Source organism: Salvelinus sp. IW2-2015, unplaced genomic scaffold (genome assembly GCF_002910315.2).
Source record: "Salvelinus sp. IW2-2015 unplaced genomic scaffold, ASM291031v2 Un_scaffold1526, whole genome shotgun sequence".
In the NCBI taxonomy this organism is placed as follows: domain Eukaryota; kingdom Metazoa; phylum Chordata; class Actinopteri; order Salmoniformes; family Salmonidae; genus Salvelinus; species Salvelinus sp. IW2-2015.
The window spans coordinates 292,789-304,470 of NW_019942965.1; the positions used below are offsets into that span (position 1 = coordinate 292,789).

The 11,682-nt window shown below is 41.8% G+C and overlaps 1 pseudogene; it reads right to left on the reverse strand.

The window, feature by feature from the left end:
- LOC112071131 (laminin subunit alpha-5-like) overlaps positions 1-11,682 on the reverse strand; it is a 95,750-nt pseudogene that overhangs the window by 50,910 nt on the left and 33,158 nt on the right.

Sequence of the window (11,682 nt, forward strand, 5' to 3'; positions counted from 1 at the left end):
CTGATCCTGAGCCTCAGGTAATTATATTATATAAACCCACGCCAACGGCAGCGACCATGAACCTGCAGCCCAACCGATCCGGCACCAAACCCGCCGAAGCCGACCGCAGGCAAGACGATGAGGCCCTAACCGGGCCGACCAAGCGCACCGCAGAGCCCGCGACTGCCCGACCCTCGGCGCGAAGGACCGAGGGCACGACAACGCCTTTTCCCCCTCAGGAGAATGAAAAGATTTGGCATAGGTCCCCAAATCCTCAAAAAGTTCTACAGCTGCACCATCGAGAGCATCCTGACTTGTTGCGTCACCGCCTTGTATGGCAACTGCTCGGCATCTGACCGTAAGGCGCTACAGAGGGTAGTGCGTATGGCCCAGTACATCACCGGGGCCAAGCTTYCTGMCATCCAGGACCTATATACCAGGCAGGACCTATATACCAAGCACAAACAATTGTCAAAGACTCCAGTCACCCAAGTCATAGACTGTTCTCTCTRCTACCGCACGGCAAGCGGTACCGGAACACCAAGTCTAGGTCCAAAAGGCTCCTTAACATCTTCCTACCCCCAAGCCATAAGACTGAATAATTAATCAAATGGCCACCCAGACTATTTACATTGACCCCCCCCCCTTTTGTTTTGTACACTGCTGCTACTTGCTGTTTATTATCTATGAATAGTCACTTCACCCCTACCTACATGTACAAATTACCTCAACTAACCTGTACCCTGCACACTGACTCGGTACCGGTACCCCCTGTATTGCCTTGTTATTGTTATATAGTTATTACATATTTTACTTTAGTTTATTTAGCAAACATTTTATTCATTGATTAACTATATTTCTTGAACTGCATTGTTGGTTAAGGGCTTGTAAGTAAGCATTTCACGGTAAGGTCTACACCTGATGTATTCGGCGCATGTGACAAATACAATTTGATTCGATTTGATTTGAAATCTGTTATTCAATGCGTTTGTATGGGCTAATAGCAGTAAGGCCAAATAAAAGTTTATCAAATAATTTTTGTATATATATTTTATTGATACTTCAAGGGGTTTTAAATTCAAAATCAAATAGCAAAATGATCCTTGGYATGACCTTCAAACAATGGCATATAGTTTATGGATAAAGATGTCGAAAGGTAAACACAGTCTTGGGGAGCTTTTCATAAATACGTAATTATGAACGCTTAKAAATGTTTAGAAATGCTTACAAAATACATCAATTATTCTCTGTCCCGCAGTATACGTGTAAAATAACAGTATTTATTATTTTATTTGATCTTTTATTATGATATGTGTTGTCTATTTATGTGAAAAAACAGTTGAATAATAATAATATTTATAATAATAATAATAATAGTAATAATAATAACTATAATACAAATAATAATAATATTAATAATAATAATAATAATAATTATAATAATAGTAATAATAATAACTATAATACAAATAATATTAATAATAATAAAATACTTACGTCCCTGTTTCCGAGGTAAAAGACAAACTGTTTGTCTGGTTGGTCCTGTCTGCGGGCGCGTGAGGCCTCGCGGCAGGGTGATGTAGAACTTCAGGGAGGTGTAAGCTGCCAGGTCTGCCAGGTTACTGGGGATACGCACCTGCACACCTGATGTCCCGTTGAATTGACAGGTACGCTCACCTGAGAGGGAGAAGAGGGGTAAATACAGGGTCGTCATGCATGTGATGTAAACCCGTTCATGTAACCATAGTAGATAGATGTTCTTAATATCATATTTGACCAAAATTAATACTTTATTCATACAAAAACTACATTTAATAGACACTTTTATACGAAACTAAACTGAACAATAATAAACGCAACAATTTCAAAGATTTTACTAGAGCTACAGTTCATATAGGAAATCAGTCAATTAATAATAAACTAATGAGGCCATAGTCTATGGATTTCACGACTGGGAATACCAGATATGCATCTGTTGGTCACAGATACCTTCAAACAAGGTAGGGTCGTGGATCAAAAACCAGTCAGTATTGGTGTGATCACCATTTGCCTCATGCAGCGTGACACATTCTCCTTCGCATAGAGTTGATCAGGCTGTTGATTGTGGCCTGTGGAATGTTGTCCCACTCCTCTTCAATGGCTGTGCGAAGTTGCTGGATATTGGGGAACTGGAACACGCTGTCGTACACGTCGATCCAGAGCATCCCAAACATGCTCAATGGGTGACATGTCTTGGTGAGTTGCAGCCATGGAAGAACTGGACATTTTCAAGCTTCCAGGAATTGTTACAGATCCTGTTGACATGGGCTGTGCATCATCATGCTGAAACATAGGTGATGGTGGCGATGAATGGCACGACAAATGGGCTCAGGATCTCTTCACGTATCTCTGTGCATTCATGTTGCCATAGATAAAATGTAATTGCGTTTGTTGTCCGTAGTTATGCCTGCCATACCATAACCCCATCGCCACCATGGGGCACTCTGTTCACAACTTGACATCACAAAACCGCTCGCCCCAAACCGCTCAGTACAGTTGAAACCGGGATTCATCGAAAGTGAGCATTTTCCCACTGAAGTCGGTTACGACGTCAAAACTGCAGTCAGGTCAAGACCCTGGTGAGGACGACGAGCATGCAGATGAGCTTCCCTGAGACGGTTTCTACAGAAATTCTTTGGTTGTGCAAACCCACAGTTTTATCAGCTGTTGGTGGAGAAATTACATTAAATATCTGTGCAATATCTCTGGTTGACCATTCTTTCTGAGAGAAATAAGCTTTTTGTGCATATGGAACATTTCTGGGATCTTTTATTTCAGCTCATGAAACATGGGACCAACACTTTACAGGTTATGTTTATATTTGTGTCAGTATAATTAGAGGTAGCAAACAGTATGTATTCATATTGCGGGCCTGGGCTATTGTTGTCCCCGTGTGAGCCACCATACCTTGCTGGCTGCCTTGCGAGCCTCAGCGATGAGCTGTCTGATCCTGAGGATGTTCTCTGAGATGTTGGGCATCTGGGCTGAGTGGTTCTGTAGCTTGTCTAGCTTCTTCATCAGTATTGGGATGGCCTCGCCCAACATACCCACTGGAGRGACACACACAGACAGAAATGTTCTGTCAGTCGAAACCCATTTAATCAGACTTCAGCAAATGTTTATTCATTGAGTACGTCCTTTGCATGATCAGAGAAGCAAAGATTTTTCCACCTTGAACAATGGCCTAATAAACGTTATATTAAATCCAGGACCATGCCATTTAGGGAAAGGGAAACCAGTTGCACAACCAACATGTGTCTTCCTCATTTAACCCCTCTGAATTTAGTCTACCAATTCAAGCAGACTTTAACAAATCACTACACACCACTTGATAAAAATCAATCAATATCAGCTATAATAGCAATTTTCAAAATGGAAGTCAAGCCAGCGTCCCTGGCCTCTGTATAATGAAACTATCTAGTAGTGTGTAGTGGACCTACCAGATCGAAACGATCATTACTGGACTACAGGACATGAAACAGGAAACGCATCATTACTGGACTTCAGACATGCAACAGGAAACGCCATCATTACTGGACTTCAGACATTGAAACAGGAAACGCATCATTACTGGGACTACAAGACATGAACAGGAAAAACGCATCATTACTGGAACTACAGACATGAAACAGGGAAACGCCATTCATTACTGGACTACAGAACATGAACAGGAAACGGCATATTACTGGACCAGACATGAAACGGAAACGCCAATTCATTACTGGACTTTCAGACATGAAACAGGAAACGCATCATTACTGGAACTACAGACATTTGGAAACAGGAACGCATCATTTACTTGGGGACTACAGACATGAAACAGGAAAACGCATCATTACTGGCGACTGACAGCATGAAACAGGAAACACATCATTACTGATACAGACATGAAACAGGAAACGCATCATTACTGGCTACAGACATGAAAACAGGAAACGCATCATTACTGGACACTAGACATGAAAACAGGAAACGCATCATTACTGGGACTAAACAGACATGAAAAGGGAAAACGCATCATTACTGACTACAGACATTGAAAACAGGAAACGCATCATTACTGGACTACAGAACATTGAAAAGGAACGCGATCATAACTGGACTACAGAACATTGAAACAGGAAAACGCCATCAGTTACTGGACTACAGACATGAAACAGGAAACGCATCATTACTGGACTTCAGGACATGAAACAGGAAAACAATCATTATGGACTACAGACTGAAACAGGAAACACATCATTACTGACTTACAGGACATGAAACAGGAAACGCATCATTACTGGACTTACAGAAATGAAACAGGAAACGGCATCATTTACTGGACTACAGACATAAACAGGAAACGGCATCATTACTGGACTACAGACATTGAACGGGAACGCATCCATTACTGGACTTCAGCTGCCTCGGAAAGTTATTCACACCTTCTTGACATTGTTTCCAAAATTTTTGTTTGTGTTTACAAAATGGGATTAAAATGGATTCAATTGTCATTTGTTTTGGTCAACGATCTTACACAAAATACTCTGTTGATTGTTCAAAGTTGAAGAAAAACATTCTAACATTTTGAAAAAAATGTGATGAAAAAATAAAACACTAATATTATCTTTGATTAGATGAGTGATTCAACCCACTGAGTTCAAATAAATGTTAGGATCCCCTTTGGGCAGTGATACAGATGTGAGTCTTTCTGGGTAAGTCTCATAAGAGCTTTCCACCACCTGGATTTGTTACAATATTTGCCTCATTATTATTTCAACATTCTTCAAAGCTCTTACAATTTGTTGTTATTTCATTGCTAGACAACCATTTCAGTCTGCATTCAAGGAGATTTTTAAAATCCAACAAATCGGCCAGGAACATTCACTGTCTTCCTGGTTAAGCAACTCCACTGATAGAATTTGGCCTTGTGTTTTAGGATTATTGTCCTGCTGAAAGACAAAATGTCATCTCCCAGTTGACTGTTGGAAAAAGCAGACAAACCAGGTTATCGCCTTTTTTAATTTTTAAAAATGTTTTAACCCCTCGTCTTACCAGGTAATGGTGACTGAGAAGTCAGTTTTTACGAGATGAGGGTAAGTTTGGCGGCGTTGAGTAATGGAGGCTTTTGTTCGAATTAGAAAGCCGATTCTAGATTTTGATTTGGATTGAGAGATTGTTAATGATGAGTCTGGAAGGAAGTTACAAGTTCTAACCCAGGCACCTGGGTAGTTATAATTGTCCACCTATTCTAGGTCGGAACCGTCTTCCAGGGTGGTGATGCTAGATCGTGGGGCGCGTGCGGGCATATTACCTATGTTGCCTGATATGGTTCCCAATCAGAGGCAGCTGTTTATTGTTGTCTCTGATTGGTGGATTCATAGTTAAGTAGCCATTTTCTCCGATTGTGGATTTGATTTGTGTGGATCTTTGATCTAGCTACGTTCGTTCTTTGTTTTTTGCTAATGTTCTCATAGATAAAGCGCATTTTCCGCCTTACATCTGACAGGATCTGCGATGAGTAACCAGGGTTTTGTAGCAGATATACACCAGGTTCTTGTGATACTAAGTTAATCACCAGGTCTCTATACGTAGTTATACCAAGGTTTTCTGAATAGGTTGTTGACCAAGGGTTTCTTTCGTAAGTGAGTTAGCACGTTCTCTATCATAGGATAGACAAATTAACAGAGTGAGTTGGACACAAGTGCGTGCATTCGTCTTGTCCACTCTTAATGAACGATCGATGACACCAAGGTCTTCTTCCTGATCCAGTAGTGAGTTAACCACCAAGGGTGTCTTCTTATTCGCAAGTAGTGAGTTAATACCAAGGGTTTCTTCTGATACGCAGTAGTGAGTTAAACACCAAGGGTGTCTTCTGATAGCAGTAGTGAGTTAAGACCACCAAGGGTTCTTCTATAGCTCAGTAACAAGGCTGATAGCAGTGGTTAGACACAAGGGTTTCTTCTGATCAGAGAGTACATGTCTTGATCAGATGAGTTAAAGCAAGGGTTCTTTCTGATCGCAGTAGAGTGGAGTTAAGAACCAAGGGGTTTCTTGCAGTAGCTGATTAGAACAAAGGTTTGTAGCAGTGTGATTAGAACCAAGGTTTTTTCTGATGCAGTAGTGAGTAAGACACCAAGGGCGTTACTTCTGATCGCCGTAGTGAGTTAAACAAGGGTCTGTCTTCTGATCGCAGTAGTGAGCTTAAGACACAAGGGTGTCGTCTGATAGCAGTAGTTGAGTTAAGGGACAAACAAGGTTCTCTCTGATAGCAGTTAGTGAGTATAGACACCAAGGCCGATAAATTTAGGCTATTGCGTATAAGTAGTTTCATGGGAGTAAGAAGGAGAATGACTCTTGAATGAACTGTAGCTGTAATTCACGCTCAGTGAGTTTGGCACGAAAATCTATTGTCTTAGGAAAAAAGTAGTCTGTATCGTGAGAAGTGTGCTTATGAACTGGTGAGAAAAAAATCTTATACTCCCTAGCTGTGGGATTGCTGGGAAACGCACACGCATCCAATATGCCAAACTTTCCTTTTCGTTGTGTTTGGGGGGGACTATCTGTGTTCCATGTTGTAAATTTGTGTGGCGCCAGGGCAAACAGACCTCTCCCCTCAAGTGAGCATACGACAAAGGAGATAATTAGTGGGGACTACAGGAAAGGAGAGGCCTTACAGCAACCCCATTAACCAATCAACTGGACTGTTAGTGTGGAGCGGGTCGAAGGTTCCAAGTTCCTTGGGTGTCCACATCACCAAAACAACTATCATGGTTCCAAACAACACAAGACAGTTGTGAAGAGGCACGACAAGCCTTTTCCCCCTCAGGAGAACTGAAAAGATTTTGCATGGTCCCCAAATCCTACAAAAAGTTCTTACCAGCTGCACCATCGAGAGCATCCTGACTTGTTGCGGTCACCCCTTGTATTGGCAACTGCTCGGCATTCGGACCGTAGCGCTACAGAGGGTAGTGCGTAGGCCCAGTACATCACCGGGGCCAAGCTTTCCTGCATCCCAGGACATTATACCAGGCAGGACCTATTACCAACACAAACAATTGTCAAAGACTCACAGTCACCCAAGTCATAGACTGTTTCTCTCTACCGCACGGCAAGCGTTACCGGAACACCAGTCTTAGGTCCAAAGGCTCCTTAACATCTTCTACCCCCAAGCCATAAGATCTGAATAATTAATTCAAAATGGGCACCCCAGACTAATTTTTACAATTGACCCCCCCCCCTTTGTTTGTGTACACTGCTGCTACTTGCTGTATTAAATTATCTATGCGAATAGTCACTTCACCCCTACCTAACATGTACAAATTTACGCGCAACATAACCTTGTTACCCTGCACACTCGACAGGGATACCGGTACCCCTGTATTGCCTTGTATTGTTATATAAGTTATTAACATGAATTTTTACTTAGTTTATTTAGACAAAGCAATTTTATCAATTGATAACTATATTTCTTGAACTTGCATTGTTGGTTAAGGGGCTTGTAAGTAAGCATTTCCGGTTAAGGTCTACACCTGATGTATTCGGCGCATGTGACAAAATACAATTTGATTCGATTTGATTGAAATCTGTTATTCAATGCGTTTGTATGGGCTAATAGCAGTTAAGGCCAAATAAAAGTTTTATCAAATAATTTTTTGTATAAATTTTATTGATACTTCAAGGGGGTTTTAAATTCAAATCAAATAGCAAAATGATCCTTGGTATGACTTCAAACCAATGGCATATAGTTTATGGATAAAGATGTCGAAAGGTAACACCAGTCTTGGGGAGCTTTCATAAATACGTAATTATGACGCTTAGAAATGTTTAGAAATGCTTACAAAAATACATCATTATTCTCTGTCCCGCAGTATACGTGTAAAAATAACAGTATATTATATTTATTTTGATCTTTTTATTTATGATATGTGTTGTCTATTTTATGTGAAAAACAGTTGAATAATAATAATATTTATAATAATAATAAATAATAGTAAAATAATAACTATAATACAACATAATAATAATATATATTAATAATAATAATAATTATAATAATAGTAATAATAATAATATAATCAAATAATATTAATAATAATAAATACTTACGTCCCTGTTTCCGAGGTAAAGACAAACTGTTTGTCTGGTTGGTCCTGTCTGCGGCGTGAGGCCTCGGCAGGGGTGATGTAGAACTTCAGGGAGGTGTAAGCTGCCAGGTCTGCCAGGTTACTGGGGATACGCACCTGCACACCTGATGTCCCGTTGAACATTGACAGGTACGCTCACCTGAGAGGGAGAAGAGGGGTAAATACACTGGTCGTCATGCATGTTGATTGTAACCGTTCATGTAACCTAGTAGATAGATGTCTTAAGTTTTGACCAAAATTAATACTTTATTCATACAAAAACTACATTTAATAGACACTTTTATCGAAACTAAACTGAACAATAATAAACCAACAATTCAAGATTTTACTGAGCTACAGTTCATATAGGGAATCAGCAATTGAATAATAAACTAATGAGGCCTAGTCTATGGATTTACGACTGGGAATACAATATGCATCTAGATTGGCACAGATACTTAAAACAAAGGTAGGGTCGTGGATCAGAAACAGTCAGTATCTGTGTGACACCATTTGCCATCATGCACGGGACACATCTCCTTCACATGGAGTTGATCAGGCTGTTGATTGTGGCCGTGGAATGTTGCCCACCCTCTTCAATGGCTGTGCGAAGTCGCTGATATTGTCGGGAAATGGAACATGCTGTCGTACACGTCGATCCAGAGCATCCCAACATGCTCAATGGGTGACATGTCTGGTGAGTACGCAGGCCATGGAAGAACTGGACATTTTCAGCTTCCAGGAATTGTGTACAGACTTGCGACATGAGGCGTGCATATCATGCTGCTGAAACAATAAGGTGATGGCGGTGGTATGAATGGCACGACAATGGGCCTCAGGATTCTTCACGTAACTCTGTGCATTCTGTTGCCATTGATAAATGTAATTGTGTTCGTTGCGTAGTTTATGCCTGCCCATACCATACCCCATCGCCCCATGGGGCACTCTGTTCACAACATTGACATCAACAAACCGCTCGCCCAAAACCGCTCGGTACAGTTGAAAGGGATTCATCGAGGTGAGCATTTTCCCACTGAGTCGGTTACGACGTCAAACTGCAGTAGGTCAAGACCCTGGTGAGGACGACGAGCAGCAGATGAGGCTTCCCTGAGACGTTTTCTACAGAAATTCTTTGGTTGTGCAAACCCACAGTTTTATCAGCTGTCGGTGGAGAAATTAACATTAAATTCTCTGGCATATCTCTGGTGGACATTCTTGCATCAGCATGCCAATATACATACTCCTCAAATTTGAGACATCTGTGGCATTGTGTTGTGTGACAAATCTGCACATTTTAGAGGAGCCTTTTATTGTCCCCCCAGCACAAGTGCACCTGTGTAATGATCATGCTGTTTCATCGGCTTCTTTATTATTTCACACCTGTCAGTGGATGGATTATCTTGGCAAGGGAAATGCTCACAACAGGGATACAAATGGATTTGTGCACAAAATCTGAGAGAAATAATCTTTTTTGTGCGAATGGAAATTTCTGGATCTTTATTTCAGCTCATGAAACATGGGACCCACACTTTACAGGTTATGTTTATATTTTTGATCAGTATAATTAGAGGTAGCAAACAGTATGTATTCATATTGCGGGCCTGGGCTATGTTTGTCCCGTGTGAGCCACCATACCTTGCTGCTGCCTTGCGAGCCTCAGCGATGAGCTGTCTGATCCTGGATGTTCTCTGAGATGTTGGGCATCTGGGCTGAGTGGTTCTGCAGCTTGTCCAGCTTCTTCATCAGTATTGGGATGGCCTCGCCCAACATACCACTGGAGAGACACACACAGACAGAAATGTTCTGTCAGTCGAAACCCATTTAATCAGACTTCAGCAAATGTTTATTCATTGAGTACGTCCTTTGCATGATCAGAGAAGCAAAGATTTTTCCACCTTGAACAATGGCCTAATAAACATTATATAAATCCAGGACCATGCCATTTAGGGAAAGGGAAAACCAGTTGCACAACCAACATGTGTCTTCCTCATTTAACCCCTCTGAATTTAGTCTACCAATTCAAGCAGACTTTAACAAATCACTACACACCACTTGATAAAAATCAATCAATATCAGCTATAATAGCAATTTTCAAAATGGAAGTCAAGCCAGCGTCCCTGGCCTCTGTATAATGAAACTATCTAGTAGTGTGTAGTGGACCTACCAGATCATATCTAGTAGTGTCTAGTGGACCTACCAGACCTACTATCTGTAGTGTCTAGTGGTTGAAGATCTACATCTAGTAGTGTCTAGTGGTTGAAGACCTAACAGATCTATATCATAGTAGTGTTAGTGGACCTACCAGATTTACTACCTAGTAGTGTCTAGTGGTTGAAGCTACCAGACCCACTATCTAGTAGTGAGTCTAGTGGACCTACCAGATCTACTATCTAGATAGTGTGTAGTGTTGAAGACCTACCAGACTACTATATAGTAGTGTGTAGTGGTTGAAGACCTACCAGATCTACTTCTAGTAGGTGTTAGTGGTTGAAGACCTACCAGATCTTACTATCTAGTAGTGTCTAGTGTTGAGACCTACCAGATCTACTATCTAGTAGTGTCTAGTGGACCTACCAGATCTACTACTAGTAGTGTGTAGTGGTTGAAGACCTACCAGATCTACTATCTAGTAGTGTGTAGTGGTGGAAGCCTACCAGATCTACTATCTAGTAGTGTCTAGTGGTTGAAGACCTACCAGATTACTATCTCAGTAGTGTCTGTGGACCTACCAGATCTACTATCTAGTAGTGTCTAGTGGACCTACCAGATCTACTATCTAGTAGTGTTAGTGGACCTACCAGATCTACTATCTAGTAGTGTGTAGTGGTTGAAGACCTACCAGATCTACTATCTAGTAGTAGTGTTAGTGGTTGAAGACCTACCAGATTACCATCTAGTAGTGTCTAGTGGTTGAAGACTACCAGAAGTGTTGGCCTCCAGGAAGGCCTTGTGGACGACATTGTTGTTGGTGTTGGCGCTTCCGTACTGCTGTGCTGCCATTGGTCCAGCTGCTCCTTGATAGGGGCCAGGGTGTCCTTTACCCTCGCTGCTGTACTGCTGGCCTCCTCCGCTGCTGCTTTAGCCTCCTCAATGTCACTAGCTGTCTCCTCTGGGGAAGGGAGAGAGAATAGAGGTGTGGGTTGGGGTCTAGGGTCAGGGTCAGAATGTCCTCTACCAGGGTTAGATGTGACCTAGGGTCAGGGTTTATGCGTATGAGTCTAGGGTCAGGTGTGAGCTAGGGTCAGGGTTACGGTGTGTGAGCTAGGGTCAGGGTCAGGTGTTGAGCTAGGGTCAAGTATCAGGGTTAGTGTGAGCTAGGGTCAGATCAGGGTTAGGTGTGAGCTAGGGTCAGGATCAGGGTTAGGTGTGAGCTAGGGTCAGTATCAGGGTTACGTGTGAGCTAGGGTCAGTATCAGGTGTGAGCTAGGGTCAGATCAGTTAGGTGTGAGCTAGGGTCAGGATCAGGGTTAGGTGTGAGCTAGGGTCAGGGTCAGGGTTAGGTGTGAGCTAGGGTCAGGATCAGGTTAGGTGTGAGTAACATTTGTTTGTGTACAAC